Source organism: Equus przewalskii, chromosome 15 (assembly GCF_037783145.1).
Source record: "Equus przewalskii isolate Varuska chromosome 15, EquPr2, whole genome shotgun sequence".
NCBI lineage: Eukaryota > Metazoa > Chordata > Mammalia > Perissodactyla > Equidae > Equus > Equus przewalskii.
This window is the reverse complement of record NC_091845.1, coordinates 5,459,556-5,479,640: the sequence shown is the minus strand read 5'-3', so window position 1 is coordinate 5,479,640 and position 20,085 is coordinate 5,459,556. Positions and strand designations below refer to the sequence as shown.

Below are 20,085 nucleotides of genomic sequence, written 5' to 3'. Positions count from 1 at the left end.
AAAAATAGAGAAATTGAATAAAACTTTCTCCAAAGAAGATATACAACTGACCAATAAACACATGAAAAGATGCTCAACATCACTAATCATTAGAGAAATGCAAATCAAAATCACAATGAGACACCACTTCACAGACACTAGAATGGCTAAAATCAAAAGAGAGACAATATAGTAAGTATTGGAGAGAACGTGGAGAGATTGGAACCTTTATACATTGCTGGTGGGAATATAAAATGGCCTGGGTAAGCAGTTCCTCAAAATGATAAACATAAGAGTTACCACAAGACTCAGCAATTCCATTTCTAGGCACATATATATAGTCCACACAAAAACCTGTATACAAATGTTCACAGTGGCATTGTTCATAATAGCCAAAAAGCGTAATAAATGAAAACATCCATCAACTGATAAATGAACAAACAAAATGTGGTACGGCCATACAATGGAATATTATTTGGCAATAAAAAAAGAACTGAAACATGCTACAGAATGGATAAGCCTTGAAAACATGCTAAGTGAACGAAGTCAGTCACAAAAGACCACAAATTCTATAAATTCATTTGTACAATATGTCCAGAATAGGCAAAGCCATAGAGACAGAAAGTAGATCAGTGGTTACATAGGGCTAAGGCAGGGACAGAAATGGGGAAAGACTGCTAAATGGGTACAAAATTTCTTTTTGGGATGATGAAAATATTCTGGAATTAGATTGTGGTGATGGTTGTACAACTCTTTGAATAGACTAAAACCCAATGAAAGGTACACTTTAAATGAGTGCATTTGAAGGTATGTGAAATATATTTCAATAAAACTAATAAAACAAGATGTTAATAGGGAAAAACAGGTGCATGGTATACAAGAACTCTCTATGTTATCTTTGCTTAATTTTTCTGTAAATCTAAAACTTCTGAAGTAAAAAATATCGATATATAAATTAGTAAGGAAGATCAGATAATAAATAGCTAAAGTATGGGTAGGCTGAAGTAGCACCACAGAACTTTAGATTCACACACAGCGCCTCAGACAAAAAAGTGTTGAATAAATATTAGATGTAAAAAATGATTGGGGCCAGCCCAGTGGCATGGTGGTTAAGTTCAGTGCGCTCCACTTCAGCAGCCCAGGGTTTGTGTGTTCAAATCCCAGGGGCAGGCCTATACCACTCATCAAGCCATGCTGTGGCAGTGACCCACATACAAAATAGAGGAGGACTGGCATAGATGGCAGCTCAAGGCCAATCTTCCTCAAGCAATACAGGGAAGACTGGCAATGGATGTTGGCTCAGGGCCAATCTTCCTCAGTCCCCACCCCCCAAAAATAAAAAGTGAGGTTAGGCTTTGTTCTCCAGATTATACAACGGCACAGGCAGAAGGAAGAACAGGATTCACAGATCTCACAACAAGCTCATCATTCATTTGGCCAAACAACTTTCCTTTTCTTACTTAAGTACAATTTTGCCAATAAATTTACTTTCAGACAACCAAAAAACTTTCAGGAAAAAATCTACACAGAAAAGAAAAGGCTGGTAAACAATAGTGCCACTTTATCAATGTAAAACTACTCCCTTTCCACACTAGATTAGGATTTTATTAGACATGCATTTTAACACAATTATGCCTTATCTATTTCTAAAAGGCAAAAGACCTTACTCTCTACACATCAGACTTTATTATAGGGTTCAAGATTCAAATTACTGATGAAATATAAAAGATGTCAAGATTTATTTTCATTGGCTTCTTAATATGAATAATAAAACACTCAAAGGGTTCAAAAAGAGGTTATTGACTGGAAAGGGGCATAAAGGAACTTTCCGGTGGGGGAAGAAAATGTTCTATATATTGATCTGACTGGTGGTTATAACTATACATCATACACATCTGTATGCAGATGTCAAAATTCACTGAGCTATATATACATCTTAGATTTGTATATTCACAAATTATACCTCAATTTTTAAAAATGAAAAAAAACTATTCCAAAGAATAACTTCATGAGCCCAAAGCATATGATGCAAAGTCATATTTTGTCTTCTTTTAGTAAAAAGAATCAAGCATTGCTTTGGTATGTCAAAATCAAGAAGGAAAAACAGATCTCCCAACTCTGTCCTATTATAGATCCAACCTCTGTGCCTCACCATGAGATTGAATGTTGAGATTCTTTTACTGAGAGGGAGAACAGGACAGACTGAAGAAAGGGCAGAACCAATCCTAGTTCAGCCAATCACCCAGAATAAGGCTAGAAAACAAAGGAATCAAATCAACATGCTCTCCATCTCCAAACTCCATATTCTTAGTCTCAAAGGAGAAAATTATTTTTATCTGGAACTAGTTGTGAAATAATGCAAAGAATGCAAAAGAAGTTCCCAGGTTCACACTCCCTCTAAAAACTATCACAGCGCTACCTCTTGCTTCATTCTGCAGTTTTTCTAAGGGAGTTCTAAGCCACTACACTCCCTCCTCTTAACTTTTGGTCATTTACATGTCTAGAATGAGAAAGTGAGGAGTATACAGGTTAGGTCTCAATGGATGAGATAAAATATGGTTCTTATTTTACAGTCATAACATTTTAGAGATGGACTAGATCTGAGCAGCCATTTATTCACTTAGCAAATAAAGAAACTTAATCCTAAAACGGTTAAGAAATTTGCTTAAGACCTCCTGGCTAATAAGTGGCAGAGTCAAACGTGAATCCAGCCTTCTATTCACACCACACCACACCACACCTATACCTCTGCCCAAATAGAAACTGGATACTACCTTATCTGAAATGATAATTACACTCTGGGGAAAAATGGTTCATGTTATCTAAATTTTCATACCCATCTATCCCACAGCATGAATATTTTAACAAATTTATAATCAGAATTATAACTGTCAACCAGTCTACCATCAGTATCTTCTTTTCTCAGCAGTAAAATCCCTTTGGTAAACTGAATTAATACCAAAAGGTTATTTGGTAAATAAATTGTCAAGGCAAACAGAGATGAATGATTTTAAAGAATATATGCAGCATATTCCTCATGGTAAACCATCTTACTTCACCAAAGACATTCATTTAGTCATTTATCCATTCAGCAAACACTGAAAGGCCTAGGTATCAGGCACCAAGGAATACAAAGAGACAGGTACAAAGGACTTTGGTATGGGTAGGTAGACAAACAATAGAATGCAGTAACTTATGGCCATGATGGGACACCATGGTGTCCCATCTTCCACAGGGTGCTGTAGAAGCCAAGAGAAGCAACATCTACTTTAATCTGGAGGGTCAGGGAAGTCAGACCAGCTTCTTACTCTCCCAAGCAGTAAGATGTGCTCCTGAAAGCTCAGGCTTCTCATCATTCTTGAAATATGCGATCTTGAAGACTGGTCTCTCATTGACATTAAAACGTCCAAAATCTCTATCTGAGGCAAAGAAAAACAGCATTACAATATTATCCTATTTATGTAAAACTATGTTATATTCATCTATCTATTCATGCATATATTTTCAAAGAGACACGTACAGAAGGATCTTTACAAAAACTTTAATGGTAATCATCCCTGTGGGATGGATTTTCAGATTGTTTCAACTTCTTTATACTTTTCAGTATTCATTTTTAAGAATACTCCTGTCATTTTTTCATTCTGCTGTAATAAGGTGAGTGGGACAAGGCAAATACACAAAAGAAAGTCGAATAAACTATTACTTTACTTATATCAGCCTGTCTCCCCTATTCAGAGCATTACTTGTCACACTGGGGACACTAATGCAGCATACTTGAGATTTTTTATTTCCACTTGTAAGAAGGGCCACTTCTGGGAAAGTTTCTGGAGACACAAGAAAAGTAAATGGGGACCAAATTTTAAAAGGCTGTAATCACCATGCTAAGGTGTTTAGACTTCATTTTGTGGATGACAGAAAAACACTGAAGGGTTTTTGAGCTAACCCGTTAGCTAACGACTAGCAATCAACTCCATTTTTTAACAAGATATCTCTAGTAACATTTGTAATACATACACAGGAAAGGGAGTAAAGGCAAAGAGATGTGTTAGAAAGTTTTGGCTGTATGTTTAAAAAAATAATCTAGAGAGGGGCCAGCCCTGGGGTGTAGTCGTTAAGTTCGGCGCACTCTGCTTCAGTGGCCCGGGTTCACAGGTTTAGTTCCCAGGCACGGACCTACACCACTCATCAGCCATGTGGTGGCAGCAACCCAAATATAAAGTGGAGGAAAACTGGCAAAAGATGTTAGCTCAGGCGACAAATGTTGGAGAGGTTGTGGAGAAAAAGGAACCCTCATACACTGTTGGTGGGAATGCAAACTGGTACAGCCACTATGGAAAACAGTAGGGAGATTTCTCAAAAAGTTAAAAATAGAAATACCCTATGACCCAGCCATCCCATTACTGGGTATCTATCCTAAGAACCTGAAATCAGAAATCCCAAGAGTCCCTTGCACCCCTATGTTCATCGCAGCATTATTTACAATAGCCAAGACGTGGAACCAACCTACATGCCCAGAAACTGATGATTGGATAAAGAAGATATGGTACATATACACAATGGAATACTACTCAGCCATAAAAAAAGACAAAATTGGCCCATTCACAGCAACGTGGATGGACCTCGAGGGTATTATGTTAAGCGAAATAAGCCAGTCAGAGAAAGACGAACTCTATATGACTCCACTCATAGGTGGAAGTTAGTATATTGACAAGGAGATCTGATCGGTGGTTACCAGGGAAAAGGGGGGGTGGGGGGAGGGCACAAAGGGGGAAGTGGTGTACCCACAACATGACTAACAAAAACGTACAACTGAAATCTCACAAGGTTGTAATCTATCATAATAAAAAAAAAAAAAGATGTTAGCTCAGGGTTAATCTTCCTCAGCAAAAAAAAAATTAGAGAAAAGACATTAAATTTTTATCAGTGGTATCTCTAGAGGCTGAGAATATAGAGTCTCCCACTTTTGGTGTTACACATCTCTATAATCCTTGTACTTCTTAAAGTATGTATGTATTATATTTATAACCAGAAAAAATAAGAATGGCTATCACAATAACTCAAAGAGGGTGCAAAGGAAATGATGAAAGCTTGGATTACAAACTCCATAACGGCAGGAAACTGATCTGTCCATTTACCTCTATATCCCTCGCACCTTGTACAGTGCCTAGCATATATTAGGTGCTCAATAAATGTGTCAGAATAAATGAAAGACTGAATGAGTGAACAAATGAACATCCTAAAGGCTCAATGAAGAAGAAACATTTCAGAAGTAAAACATACATCTGTTGATTAACAAAAGCCAAGAACAGGAAGAAATCAAAGATAATCTCAAATTTTATGTACCAGTCAGCTTAGTGAACGATGAGCCATACACAAACTGAGATAAGTAAAAGTCGAGGAGGTACCGGTATACGAGAATGCAAAGAGATCACAGCAAAAATACCAATGAGTTTGGTGGAAAATATTAAGTTTCAGGAATCAGAAGTTCCCAAAACTTAGTTTAGGACTGTAAACCACACACCATAGTTTATGTACTCTCATGCTCTTAATCAACAACAGAATAGGAAACGCAGATCAAAATGGAATACACCACTATTCTGGATGCCCTGGTGCCCTAACCTGATTTTTGCCCCACTGATATTTAAAATTAAGATTATGAAATAAGTATACTTTATTGCTTTAGAGTCTTCACTTCTCATTTGCTTCTTAATAGGATACAAAGGCCCACAGCTATATTTTATATTTTCACTATTTGCTACAGACAGAATTCTGGGTTCACAGATCCAGGAAACATCAGAAATTCAATACACTTAGAATTATTTACCATAAACATACAAAATTTATGTACTGGCTTTATTCAGTATTATTCATTGGCAAACTATTATAAAATAACAATTTGTCACACACCAGTGACTGTTTTAAAGTTTCAGTTTGAAACTTGAAATAGGTTTTTTTTGCTTTTGAGGAAGATTAGCCCTGAGCTAACATCTGCTGCCAATCCTGCTCTTTTTGCTGAGGAAGATTGGCCCTGAGCTAACATCTGTGCCCATCTTCCTCTATTTTGTATGTAGGACACCTGCCACAGCAGGGCTTGATAAGCAGTGCATAGGTCTGTGCCCGGTATCCAAACCAGTGAATCCCAGGCCACCAAAGCGGAGGACATGAACCTAACCACTATACCACAAGACCAGCCTCAAAACTTGAAATACTTTTGAAAAAAATGTTTTGAGAGCACTCTTTATCAACAGTGTTTTTACAGATGTTTATTCTCACAATAGGACAGGAAAACTTATTTTTGAATACTTTTTTCACTTAGTCCAGGATTACAACATGATATATCCAACTGTCCTCATAACTTTGCAAGTCTCTTCCCCCTCCAATTCATTCTACCTATGAACTGGGGGAATTTAGCTGTTTCAGCGGCACCTTCCAGCTAAGGATCTCAAAACAAATGTTATTTACATTACCAAGAATCAAAACCCTGGCACCACAGCCCAATACAGAAACATATCAATGATCTAGAGGGAATTCAATACTGATGTTCTGAAACCCAGCCCTCTGCTCTAAAAACAAGACCTAGTTTTATGTAATGGTTTGGTATGATAAGAAATATATATTTGGGGGCAGCCCCGTGGCCTAGTGGTTAAGTTTGGCATGCTCTGCTTTGGCAGCCCGGGTTCAGTTCTCGGGCATGGACCTACACCACTCGTCGGTGGCCATGCTGTGACAGCAAACCACATACAAAACAGAGGAAAATTGGCACAGATGTTAACTCAGGGCAAATCTTTCTCAAGCAAAAAGAGCAAGATTGGCAACCGATGTTAGCTCAGGTCTTTGCCCCCAGTTCCTGGCACAGAGCTCCTAAAACTCTTAGAATTTCCTGAGCGATAGGAGTTCTTTTTGTTATTCATAATAAGTCTGTTATAACCATACCTGAGTTTATGTTAATAAGGTGACTCTTGGTGAGCCTTGGACAGCCTCAGGCTGGGAGCTAGTTGCCAGAGGAACTAACCATGTGATTAGAAGGTTAGAACTTTCAGGCCCTGCCCTGATCTGGGGAAAGGAGGGAGGCTGGAGACTGAGTTAATCACCAATGCCAATGATTTAATCAGTCATTCCTGGGTAATGAAACCTCCACAAAAACCCCTAAACAACAGGGGCTGGCCCTGTGGCCGAGTGGTTAAGTTCACGCACTCCGCTGCAGACGGCCCAGTGTTTTGTTGGTTCGAATCCTGGGCGCGGACATGGCACTGCTCATCAAACCACGCGGAGGCAGCGTCCCACATGCCACAACTAGAAGGACCCACAATGAAGAATATACAACTGTGTGCCGGGGGGCTTTGGGGAGAAAAAGGAAAAAAATAAAATCTTAAAAAAAAAAAAAAAAAACCCTAAACAACAGCAGAAAGCTTCTGAATGGCTCAACACGTTGAGGTTTTGGGAGGGTGAGGAGGGAATGGAAGAAGGCATGTAAGCTCCCCATATCTTACCCTATGTATCTCTTCCATTTGACCGTTTCTGAGTTATATCCTTTATAATAAACCTATAAATGTAAGCAAAGTGTCTTTCCCAAGTTCTGTGAATCATCCTAGCAAATTAGTGAAGCAGAGGAGGGGGGTGTGGGAACCCCTGAATTTGTAGCAAAGTTGGTTAGAAGTACAGGTGACCCAGGACTTGAAACTGGTGTCTACAGTTGGGGCAGTCTTGTGGAACTGAGCCCTTTAACTTCTAGGATATGACATTAATTCCAGGTAGACAGTGTCTGAAATGAATTGTGGGACACCCATCACAGAATTGGACAACTGGTTATGGTGTGGAAAAACCCACACAAAAGTGGTTAATTCCTAGGCTATATTTGTAAAGCTTGAAGATACAAACGGATTTGTTGATATAATCTCCCAGCTTACCTTGCTGCACATGTATAAATAGAAGACCAAATTTTAAGCAATGTTGTCAGAACAGTTGCTACTAATAATAATTAGCATTAATCTTATGCCATCTATGTGTCATCTTTGTGCCAGGCATTAAGCTTACGGTAAATTATTCCTAGTGTACACAAGTCTGAAAGGTAGATACTGCTCCCAAAAGCAGATCAGAAAATTAAATCCCATCATTAAATTTCCTTCTGCACACAGCAAATGGCAGAGCTGAGGACTAAATCTAGTTTTAACACACAAATCCCTGTTTTCTTCTACATTATAGCAAGCTTTACTTTTTATTAGGTAGTCTAATAAAATTACAAACTCTCTAACAATCCGTGAGGATAACATGTCCCAAATTATGCCTGTGAAAGATTAGTCTTAAGAGATGCTCTGTTGAAATAACTAATAAATAAAATAAGAATGAAATTCCATCTACAGCTCTAATATTCTACTTTTCTACTTTCTACTTTCTTAAAAAGCACTTTTTTAGCATTACATTCTCTTGCTGGTCAGCAAACATTTCATTTTTTTCTTCCCCAGTTATTAATAAACTAAGCTCAACAAAACTTTTTATTACTTTCTCATCATTACCAATATTAGCATAATGGAGAGAGGCTACTTGAGATCAGAAAATCTTAAGAGCTGAGAAGGACAAGAAAGATCATGTAGTACAAACTCTTGCAGAAACATATTTCATAATATCTCCAGAAGACAATCATCCAGCTGATACCGCAATCTCTCTAATGACAAGAGACTTCCGAAAGTAGTCTATTCCATTGTTGGATAGATCTTACTGTGCAAAAGGTCTTCCCCCCACAGTGGGATGAAATGCACCTCCGACATAACTTCTACCTGTTGTCTGTCCTCTGGAGAAATACAGATGAGAAGTCTGCTCTGTTTTGCTTAAAACAACTCTTAAAATATGTTTAGATAGTTTCCAAATATTATCTTCTGAAGCAAAACAGCTCCTAATTCAACAGTTCTTCATGAGATACAGTGGCTAGAGTTCCAAGTATTCTGGTCACATTCATCTGGACAATTTAGATTACCATTGTCCTACTTAAGTGGACACAATACTCCAGATTTAACCTGACAGTACAAGAACAAAGGAACTATTACTTCTCTTAAATCTAGCACTGTACATCTATAAATGTTCATCACTGTTAGCCTCTTTTGAAAGCCATGTCATACAACTACCTTAGATTATGGTGGCTTTCAAATGAAAAGCAAACTATTTCAGGCCAGATCATTTCCATTAAAGAGTAGGGCCTTAGATTCCTGTCACAACTATCTTGCTACTTCCATACTTCATCCTGTTTAGATCACCTTGATTTTGTGACAACGTATTACATAACCCTCCAGTTTCAGCATCATCTAAAAATTTTGGTAAGGATGTGTATTACACTATTATTCAAGATCTAGATCCACATAGCTTGGCAAAAGCAAAACTTACAATCCTGTATAACACTGTGCTTTTATAACAAAATAAATAAACAATCAAATTTAAAAGACTAACAAACTGGGAAAAGATATTTGCAACACATATAACACGCTGATTTCATTACATAAATGGCTCCTACAAATTCATAAAGGAAAAAACATTTAATCAACGAAAACAGAACCAAAGTTTAACATGAACAGTAAGTTCACAGAAAAGACATATGATTTTTATATAGATAAAAACCTCACTCATAAAGAGCAATGTAAATTAAACTTATAATGTGATACCACTTTTTTCCTATCAGAGTGGCTAAAATCAAAGTGTCTGATAACACATCTAATTTGTAAGGATTGTGTGGAAACAAGCACTCACAGAATGCTGATGGGAATGTAAACTGATTCCAATTCTTCAGAACACAATTTAGAAATTTTAATTACACCTACCTTTTCTTTGGAAATGTGGATATTCACTGCAGCATTATTTGTAATAGCAAAAGTGCTAGACACTGTTAGTTGTCAACCCAACAGCCATTTCTCCCTTCTTCCTCACGAATCAGAACTCACATTTTGTTCAAGGTGGCGATATGCCCAACTCTAAGAGATGACTCATGATTGGTTGAAGCCAAGTATGGCTATCATGTTCTCTTTGCTAGATAATCACTTTCTCAGCCATGAGAAATGGGAGGTCAGGGGCAGCAATATGACCCTTTCTGAAATGTAAGGAGATGTCACATACGGAGGTGCTACTCAAACCATGGTTTGCTGATCCACAGCATCACATGGGAGCTCATTAGAAAGACAAATTCTCAGGCTTCACTCTCAAACTATGGATTTCAGAATTTCTGTTGGTGGATCCCAGGAATCTGTGTTTTAACAAGCTCCCTAGGTGAGTCTTACACACTGAAGTTCATCAAGCACTGTTTAGGAGATTTCTGGGAATTATTTTCTTTCCATTTAAAATGACAGAGCTTTCCCAGTAGAAAAATATTTTGCCCTCAATTTCCTGTCTTTGAATGCAGTTAGTTGTGCTGCTTAGAGCTGAGGCAGCCATCCTACAACTATGAGGCTACATGGGAAACTGAAAAGACAACAGACTGAGGAAAACAGAGTTAGAAAGGGAAAAATCTAGGTCCTAAATATTACCAAGCCACTGAACTAGCCCTGAACTACCTATCTCCTTGCTTTTGCTTATATGAGATAATTTAAAGTCTTTACTGTTTAAGTCATCATTAGATATTCTGTTACTGTTATTTACAATTGAATGTATCCTAAGTGATACACCTTGTGTCTGTCCATGAAAACTAATGGAGCTGAAATTCTAGTGGAGATAAAGCAGCAGATTGTGGCCAAGACTTGATAGCAGTCTGAGACTAGCACTGGTTGTCTCAATGCTATGGGAGCATAGGGGAAATCCAAAGAAATAAAATTATGGTAAATACGTAACACGAAACACTATGCAGCTGTTAAAAAATGATGCAAGTTTATAAGTAGTGATATGTTTTATGAGGAAAAAAGCAAGGCACAGAACTGTTTGAATAGTAGGCCTCTATTTGAGGTTTTAAAACGTGGGATATAAATAAAAACATGTACACACATATGCTTGCAAAATATCTCTGGACGGATATACAAAAAACTGGTAAAAATGCTTGTTTCCAAGAAGAAGAACTGGGGGCTGGACATCAGAGATTAAAGGGAGTGGTTCTTTTTTCACTTCTGAATTATTTCAACATTTGTCTATTCCTTTCAAAAAATGTTTGAAATAACGAAAATTGCTTTTAGACTTAGATTATGCAAAAGAAAACTTGAAAGGTAGATCAAAACTAATACTTCTAAAAATCCCTAAAAATTACTGTTTAACTACTAGCACCTGGCACAGTACCTTCTTTGCTTCTGATTGATGCTCAAATGTCTGTGACGTGAACTGCTACAGGATCGAACCCATACGCTGTCACTTATGGGAACTAAGAATCTAAAAAGAAAACTATCAACTTCACATATTTGAACCTCTCCAAATCAAGGTTGGTCAGATAATCGCTTAACTCTGTTTTCTATATTCTATATATAGAATATATTCTATATTCTCTCTCTAAAATACATTTCTGTTTCACAGCACTGTTTTAATGACCAAAAAGGTAAGTTCAGCCCACAACAGCCATCTGTGGATTTTCCATACACCCATAAGCATTAAAACACCAGCAGTCTGAGACCACTAACAAGGTTTGGCCCCAGTCTGCTACTTTGTTTTCACTAGAATATACGCTCCATTCAGGCAGAAACCTTTATCCACTCTATCACCAGCACCTACAACAGAGCCACACATACATAAAAGCATTTGATAAATATATATATTTTTTGGGAGGGGGGGTGAGGAAGATCAGCCCTGAGCTAACATCTGTTGCCAATCTTCCTCTATTTTGTATGTGGCATACTGCCACAGCAGGGCTTGATGAGTGGTGTGTAGGTCCATACCCAGAAACTGAACCTGTGAACCCTGGGCCATCACGAAGCAGAGTGCGCAAACTTAACCACCGTAACACTGGGCCAGCCCCATAACATTTTTTAAATAAACAAATGAAGAACAGAAGTCTTCCATAAATGCTAAAATGTGGTAGGTTATATCTAACCATAACCTATCTACTTTGGTTATCTACACAAGCTCATCTGGCTGAGAATGATATACATACTGGATAACTCTACTAAAGAACAGATAGAAGTTGAGTGACGTCAGCATCATAGTGGAGTAATCGCTTCCCTTAGACTCTCTCCCATAAGATACAATGAAAAGGACATTCATATACCAACAGAGGACATTCACACAACACAAAAGATGTCTGAGAGACCCACGCAGTCATATGACTGAAGGTGAGGGTGCTGGACCCAGCAGGGAGGAAGTGGAAGGAGGTAATGGAATCTCCTCTCCCTCCCTGGCAGTGACCCAGGGTGTGAGACTGCGTGCAGCTCTTAGAAAAGAGGGGGAGGAGCAGCTCTCCACAGGAATGCCTACACTCTCCAAGTTCCCTCACAGCCAATGGGAAAGCTCCACACAGAGGATGGTAAGCTACTGCGGGGGTGTCTTCATCAAACCAGCACCCCAGGAGAGCAGATAACAAGGGCAGAGTGAGAACTCACCCAGGAACATGCAAGCAAAAGAAAACACTACTCCCTTCATCTAGCACTCCAGCTCAGTCAGTCAGCTAGAGCACCCAGCCATACCTTACAAAACGAGCAGCTGTGAGCAGGCAAGCAGGCAAACACAGACAGGCCCTGTCAGCATAGATTCCAAAGGAGAGGCACAGACACCAAGAATCGTGTCAGACTCAGAACTGCCCCAAGTGGCGGGAGGTGGCATCCACAACCAGATACTACCCCTATGCAAAGGCACAAATCCAAACCATCAGACAGCATGAAGAAATATATTAATATTCCAGAACAGAAGGAAAATGACAAGTACCCAGAAATCAATCCTGAAAATACAGAAATTTACAATCTAAATGAAAGAGGATTCAAAATAACCATCATAAGAAAAGTCAACAAGGGGCTGGCCCAGTGGCGTAGTGGTTAAGTTTGTATGCTCCACGTGGGTGGCCTGGGTTTTGCAGGTTCGGATCCTGGGCACAGACCTAGCACCACTGGTCAAGTGATGCTGTGGGAGCATCCTACATAAAATACAGGAAGACTGGCATAGATGTTAGCTGAGTGACAAGCTTCCTCAAGCAAAAGGAGGAAGACTGGCAAAAGATGTTAGCTCAGGGCCAATCCTCCTCACAAAAAAAAACCCAAAAAACCTGAACAAGTTACGAGAAAATTCGTTATCGACAGTTCAATGAAATCAGGAACAAAATTAACGAACAGAGGAAATTTGTAACAAAAGAGACTGAAACTATAAAGAAATGCCAATCAGAAATGTTGGAGATTAAAAAAACAATGAATGAGACAAAGAAAAATATGGACTCTGAAAAACAGAACTTATATTATGGAGGACAGAATTAGCAATCTGGAGGACAGAAATATAGAAATGCTTCAGATGGAGGAGAGAACTAAAACTAAAAAGAAAGGAAGAAATTCTCCAAGAAATATCCAACTCAATTAGGAAATGCAACATAAGGATTATAGGTATTCCAGATGGAGAAGAGAGAAAGAATGGAGCAGAAAGCTTGTTCAAAGTAATAATAGTGGAGAACTTCCCAAACCTGAGGAAGGAGCTGGAAATACAAGTAAAATAAGCTAATGGAACTCCTAATTATGTCAATGTAAAAAGACCTTCTCCAAGCCATATAGTAGTAAAACTGGCAAAACTCAATGACAAAGAAAAAATACTAAGGGCAGCAAGGCAGAAGAAAACAACTTACTATGAAACCCCTCACAGGATTTCAGCAGATTTCTCAGCAGAAACTTTACAGGCTAGGACAGAGTGGAATAATATATTTGAAATTGTGGAAGATAAAAAACTTTCAGCCAAAGATACACTATCCATTGAAAATATGCTTCAGATAGGATGGAGAAATAAAAACTTTCCCAGGTAAAGAAAAGCTGAAGGAATTCATTGCCACAAGACACCCCCTCCCACCCCCATCCCAAGGAATGATCAAGAAGGCCATCATGCGTGGAAAAAAAGAAACGGTTTACAAAGCCTTGAGCAAGGAAATAGGCAGACAAAACCAGAAAATTACAGCTCTCCACCAGAAAAAATTAGCAAATGTTTAAATATAACACTAAAGATAAAGGGAAGTAAAACATCAAAAATATCTCACCATTATATAATTATATAATCTCATCATTATAACCAGAAACTCACAACACAAGATGGAATAAGTTGTGACAACAATAATGTAGAAGGGGGGACAGGAATGGGATGGAGTTGGCTTAGACTAAGGAAATAAGATGCTATCAAAAAATGGACTATCTCATCTATAAGATTTTTTATGAAACCTCATATAAAACCATTTTATAATATATAATATTATAAATATATGTTTATAATATATATTTTACATATATTTTATAATATAATTTTATATATATAAATTTTATAATATATAATTATATAATTATAATATATAATATAATTATCAATTATATCAATATAATTAATATTATAAACAAATAATCAGAACACACACACAAATGATAAGTAAAGAGAAAACTGAGAAAATCATGACAGAAAACTACCAAACTCAATTGGTAGTTCAAAATACATGGGACAAGAGACCAGCGAAATACAGAGCAACCTGAAAACAAGTGATAAAATGGCAGCATTAAGCCCTCATATTTCAATAATCACTCTAAATGTAAATGGATTGAATACTCCAATCAAACAACACAGTAATAGGATGGATTGAAAAAACAAGACCCAACAATATGCTGCCTCCAGGAAACACTTCTCAGCTCTAAAGACAAACACAGGCTCAGAGTGAAGGGATGGAAGATGATGCTTCAACCTAATGGCAAACAAAAGAAAGCAGGTGTTGCCATACTTATATCAGACAAAGTAGACTTCAAGATAAAACAGGAAATGAGAGACAAAGAGAGGCAGTATATAATGATGAAACTGACACTCCACCAAGAAAACATAACACTTATATATGCACCCAACACAGGAGCACCACAGTACATAAAGCAACTATTAACAAACCTAAATGGAGATATTAACAGCAAGACAGTAATAGTAGACCTTAACACCCCATCAATGGATAGATCATCCAGACACAAAGTCAACAAGGGAATACTGGAATTAAAGGAAAAACTAGAACAGATGGACTTAACAGATGTATATAGAACACTCCATCCAAAAACAACAAAATACACATTTTTCTCATGTGTACACAGAACATTCTCAAGGACAGACCATATGCTGGGGAAAAAGGCAAGCCTTGATAAATTTAAAAGACTGAAATCATATCAAGCAGCTTCTCTGACCATAATGCTATGAAACCAGAAAGCAACTACAAGAAAAAAGCTGGGAAAGTGACAAATGTGTGTAGACCAAACAACATGCTACTGAACAATCAACGGATCACTGAAGAAATTAAAGAAGAAAGCAAAAAATATCTAGAGACAAATGAAAATGAAAATACACCATACCAACTCATGTGGGATGCAGCAAAAGTGGTTCTAGGAGGGAAATGCGTGGCAATACAGGCCCACCTTAACAAACAAGAAAAATCTCAAATAAGCAATCTTAAACTACATAAAACAGAAGTAGAAAAACAAGAACAAAGGCCAAAGTCAGCAGAAGGAGGGAAATAATAAAAATTAGAGCAGAAATAAATGAAACTGGACGTTTTGGCCAGAGCAATTAGGCAAGAAAAAGAAACAAAAAGAAACCAAATAGGCAATGAAGTGAAACTCTCACTGTTTGCAGACGACATGATTTTATATATAGAAAATTCTAAAGAACCCATCAGAAAACTATTAGAAATAATCAGGGGCTGGCCCTGTGGCCAAGTGGTTAAGTTCATGCGCTCCGCTGCAGGAGGCTCAGTGTTTCGTTGGTTCGAATCCTGGGTGAGGACATGGCACTGCTCATCAAACCACGATGAGGCAGCGTCCCACATGCCACAACTAGAGGGATCCACAACGAAGAATATACAACTATGTACCAGGGGGCTTTGGGGAGAAAAGGGAAAAATAAAATCTTTAAAAAAAAAAAAAAAGAAAGAATCAACAACTACAGCAAGTTACAAAGTACAAAAACCAACTTACAAAAATCAGTTGCATTTCTATACTCTAATAAAAAACCAACAGAATGAGAACGCAAGAATACAATCCCATTTACAACTACAACAAAAGGAATAAAATATCTAGGAATAAACTTACCAAGAAGGGGCAAGACCTATACAATGAAAACTGTACAACATTATTGAAAGAAATCGATGATGACATAAAGAAATGGAAAGATATTCTATGCATATGGATTGGAAGAATAAATATAGTTAAAATATCCATATTATCTAAAGCAATCTACAGATGCAATGCAATCCCAATCAGAATCCTAATCACAATCTTCACAGAAATAGAATAAAGAATCCTAAAATTTATATGGGGCAACAAAAGACCCCAAATAGCTAAAGCAATCCTGAGAAAAAAGAACAAAGCTGGAGGCATCACAATCCCTGACTTCAAAATATACTACAAAGCTATAGTAATCAAAACAGCATGGTACGGGCACAAAAACAGACAGACTGATCAACAGAACAGACCTGAAGGCCCAGAAATAAAACCACACATCTATAGACAGGTAATCTTTGACAAAGGAGCCAAGAACATATAATGGAGAAAGAAATGTAAGACCTGAAACCATAAAACTCCTAGAAGAAAATACTGGCGATACACTCTTTTTTTAAAAAATTTCTGCTGAGGAAGATTCGACCTGCACTAACATCTGTTGCCAATCTTCCTCTTTTTATTTTTACTTATTTATTTATTTATTTATTTATTTTTGAGGAAGATTACCCTGAGCTAACTGCTGACAATCCTCCTCTTTTTGCTGAGGAAGACTGATCCTGAGCTAATATCTGTGCCCATCTTCCTCTACTTTATATGTGGGACGCCTACCACAGCATGGCTTCCCAAGCAGTGCCATGTCCACACCCGGGATCCGAACTGGCGAACCCCAGGCCGCTGAAGCAGAAGGTGCGCACTTAACCACTGCGCCACCAGGCAGGCCCCTCTTCCTCTTTTTATATGTGAGCCGCCACAACGGTATGGCTACTGACCAACGAGAAGTGTAGGTCTGCGCCTGGGAACCAAACCCAGACCACTGAAGCAGAGCATACCAAAATTAACCACTAGGCCACCAGGACAGGCCCAAGTACACTCTTTGACATCAGTCTTAGCAGTATCCTTTCAAATACCCTATCTGACCAGCCAAGGGAAACAAAAGAAACAACAAACAAATGAGATTACATCAGACAAAAAAGCTTCTGCACAGTAAAGGAAACCATTAACAAAACAAAAAGACAACCTACCAACTGGAAGAAGATATTTGCAAATCATATATCCAATATGAGGTTAATATCCAAAATATACGAAGAACTCATACAACTCAACAACAAAAAAAACCAAACATCCCAATTAAAAAATAGGCAAAAGAACCAAACAGACATTTTTCCAAACAATATATACAGATGGCAAACAGGCACATGAAAAGATGGTCAACATCACTAATTATTAGAGAAATGCCTATCAAAACCACAATAAGATATCACCTCACATCCATAAGGATGGCTATTATTAAAAAGAAATAACAAGTGTTGGACAGGGTGTAGAGAAAAGGGAACCCTCACACACTGCTGGTGGGAATGTAAACTGGTGCAGCCATAATGTAGTATAGAGATTTCTCAAAAAAATTAAGAACTACCATATGATCCAGCTATACCACTTCTGGGTATTTATCTAAAGAACATGAAAACAACAATTTGAAAAGATATATGTACTCCTATATTCACTGCAGCATTATTCACAATAGCCAAGACTTGGAAACAACCTAAGTGCTCATCAACAAATTAACAAATGAATTGATTAAAAAATGTGGTGTATACATACATACACACACACATACACACACACACAGGAATACTACACAGTCATAAATAAAGATTAAATGTTTCCATTTTCAACAACATAGATGGACTGTGAAGGCATTATGGTAAGTGAAATAAGTCAGATGGAGAAAGCCAAATACTTTATGATTTCACTCATATCTCGAAGATTAAAAACAACAACAACAAATGAACACATGGATACAGAGAAGAGACTGGTGGTTATGAGGGTGGGAGAGGGTGGGGGGAGGGCAAAAGGACACATATATAAGATGATAGATGACAACTAGACTTTGGGTGGTGAACATGATGTAGTCCTCACAGAAATCAAAATATAATAATGAACACCTGAAATTTACATAATGTTATAAACGAGTTACCACAATAAAAAATTTTTTTCTTGGCTGAGGAAGATTTGCCCTGAGCTAACATCTGTTCCCAATCTTCCTCTTTTTTTGTATGTAAGCTACTGTGACAGCATGACCACTGACAGACGAGTGGTGTGGGTCTGCACCTAGGAACTGAACCCAAGCCACAAAAACAGAGCATGCTGAACTTAACCACTAGGCCAATGGGGCTGGCCCTAAAATATTTTTAAATGCATAATACAATAAACAAATGAGGTTTCTCTTCAAAACATTATCCAACAGATCTTGTAAAATAGCTCCTCACCACACAAACTGACGTTTTCTCAGCATCACATTCAACAAATCCACTTTTTAAAATATACTGAGCACTTACTACGTAATTAGGCACTGTAAACACTACTGTTCATCCATGATTAAACATGGAGATTTATAAATCTGATGCAGGGGCCAGCCCGGTGGCACAGGAGTTAAGTGTGTACATTCTGCTTCAGCGGCCTGGGGTTCACCAGTTTGGATCCTGGGTGCAGACATGGCACCACTTGGCACACCATACTGTGGCAGGCATCCCACATATAAAGTAGAGGAAGAGGGGCATGGATGTTAGCTCAGGGCCAGTCTTCCTCAGCAAAAAGTGGAGGATTCGCAGCAGACGTTAGCTCAGGGTTAATCTTCCTCAAAAAAAAAAATAATAAATAAATAAATAAAAATAAAACTCTGATTCATCATGGGGCTGTACCATAAAAAAACTTGCAGAAATAAAAACTGAGTCTTTGGGGCCGGCCCAGTGGTGTAGTGGTCAAGTCTGCGTGCTCCACTTGGGCAGCCTGGGGTTTGTGGGTTCAGATCTTGGGCACAGACCTACACACCGCTTACCAAGTCATTCTGTGGCAGCATCCCACATATAAAAAATAGAGTAAGATTGGCACAGATGTTAGCTCAGCGACAATCTTTCTCAAGCAAAAAGAGGGAGATTGGCCACAGGTTCAGGGCCAATCTTCCTCACCAAAAACAAACAAAACAACTGAGTCTTTAAGTGAAAAGAAGAGATATGCGTACAGCTCTCCACAATGCCATAACAATCTTTTATGTCGAGAAAATAGCCTTCCACACAAATTTTCTCATTTGATCCTCAACAATCCCATGAAGTTTGTATAAAGCAAGTAATGATAAGTCCAATTTAGAGGTGAGGAAACAAACATACTTTAACTCTCAAAGCGTGGCAGTAAAAATGTGAACACTAGGACTGAAGTCTCTTGATTTTTAGTATAAAACTCTACAGTATACTTCCTCTTGTAAATTATATTGAACCAAATGGCAAAATCAGATAGCTATATATTATGCTGAAGATACTGAGTTGTCCCAAACTATAAAGTGTCTATACAGAATGACAACAAACAAACTCAGTTCATCAAAGTCAAAGTCTCAACTTGAGGAATAAGAATTCAAATTGCTTTCTGTTACTCATAAGTCTAACCCAGAGTCCAATGACACTCAGGAAGAGTGTAAGAAATGAGCTCTTATGTTGCACATAAAGAAAATTCTTACTGAGTTGTGGCAATTGCTAGAAAAAAAGAGAATGGGAGAAAGGAAGGTGGAACAAGTGAATGAATGAGAACTGAGTTCTACCAAAGAAAGAGTAAATGTTACATCATTATTATATACTGTTCTGAGTGTCTAAGGGATGAGATTTTCCAACAGAAGAAAAAAGACACACCTCCTCAAAATCCTAACCTAATAGCTTTCCTTTGTTTGTATACATGAGGATGAACAGTTGCAATCCAAAATGTTCCCCAAAAGTTATTTTTTAAAAAGACATAGAAAGAGAAGATGCATATA

General features: G+C 37.9%; 1 protein-coding gene across 12 annotated transcripts in view; it reads right to left on the bottom strand.

Annotated features, from left to right (window-relative positions):
- The window catches only part of TMCC1 (transmembrane and coiled-coil domain family 1), a 251,001-nt gene that overhangs the window by 212,888 nt on the left and 18,028 nt on the right, over window positions 1-20,085 (bottom strand). For 4 of the 12 annotated variants that reach the window (XM_070574662.1, XM_070574672.1, XM_070574667.1 and 1 more), the window contains exon 2: window positions 3,288-3,398. The exons of 7 other annotated variants lie outside the window; for them this stretch is intronic. The gene's annotated coding sequence lies outside the window, so the exon portion shown is untranslated. Of the gene's footprint in view, window positions 1-3,287; window positions 3,399-11,220; window positions 11,311-20,085 lie in introns of those variants that run through there. One more of the 12 variants, XM_070574663.1, reaches the window with a different exon arrangement.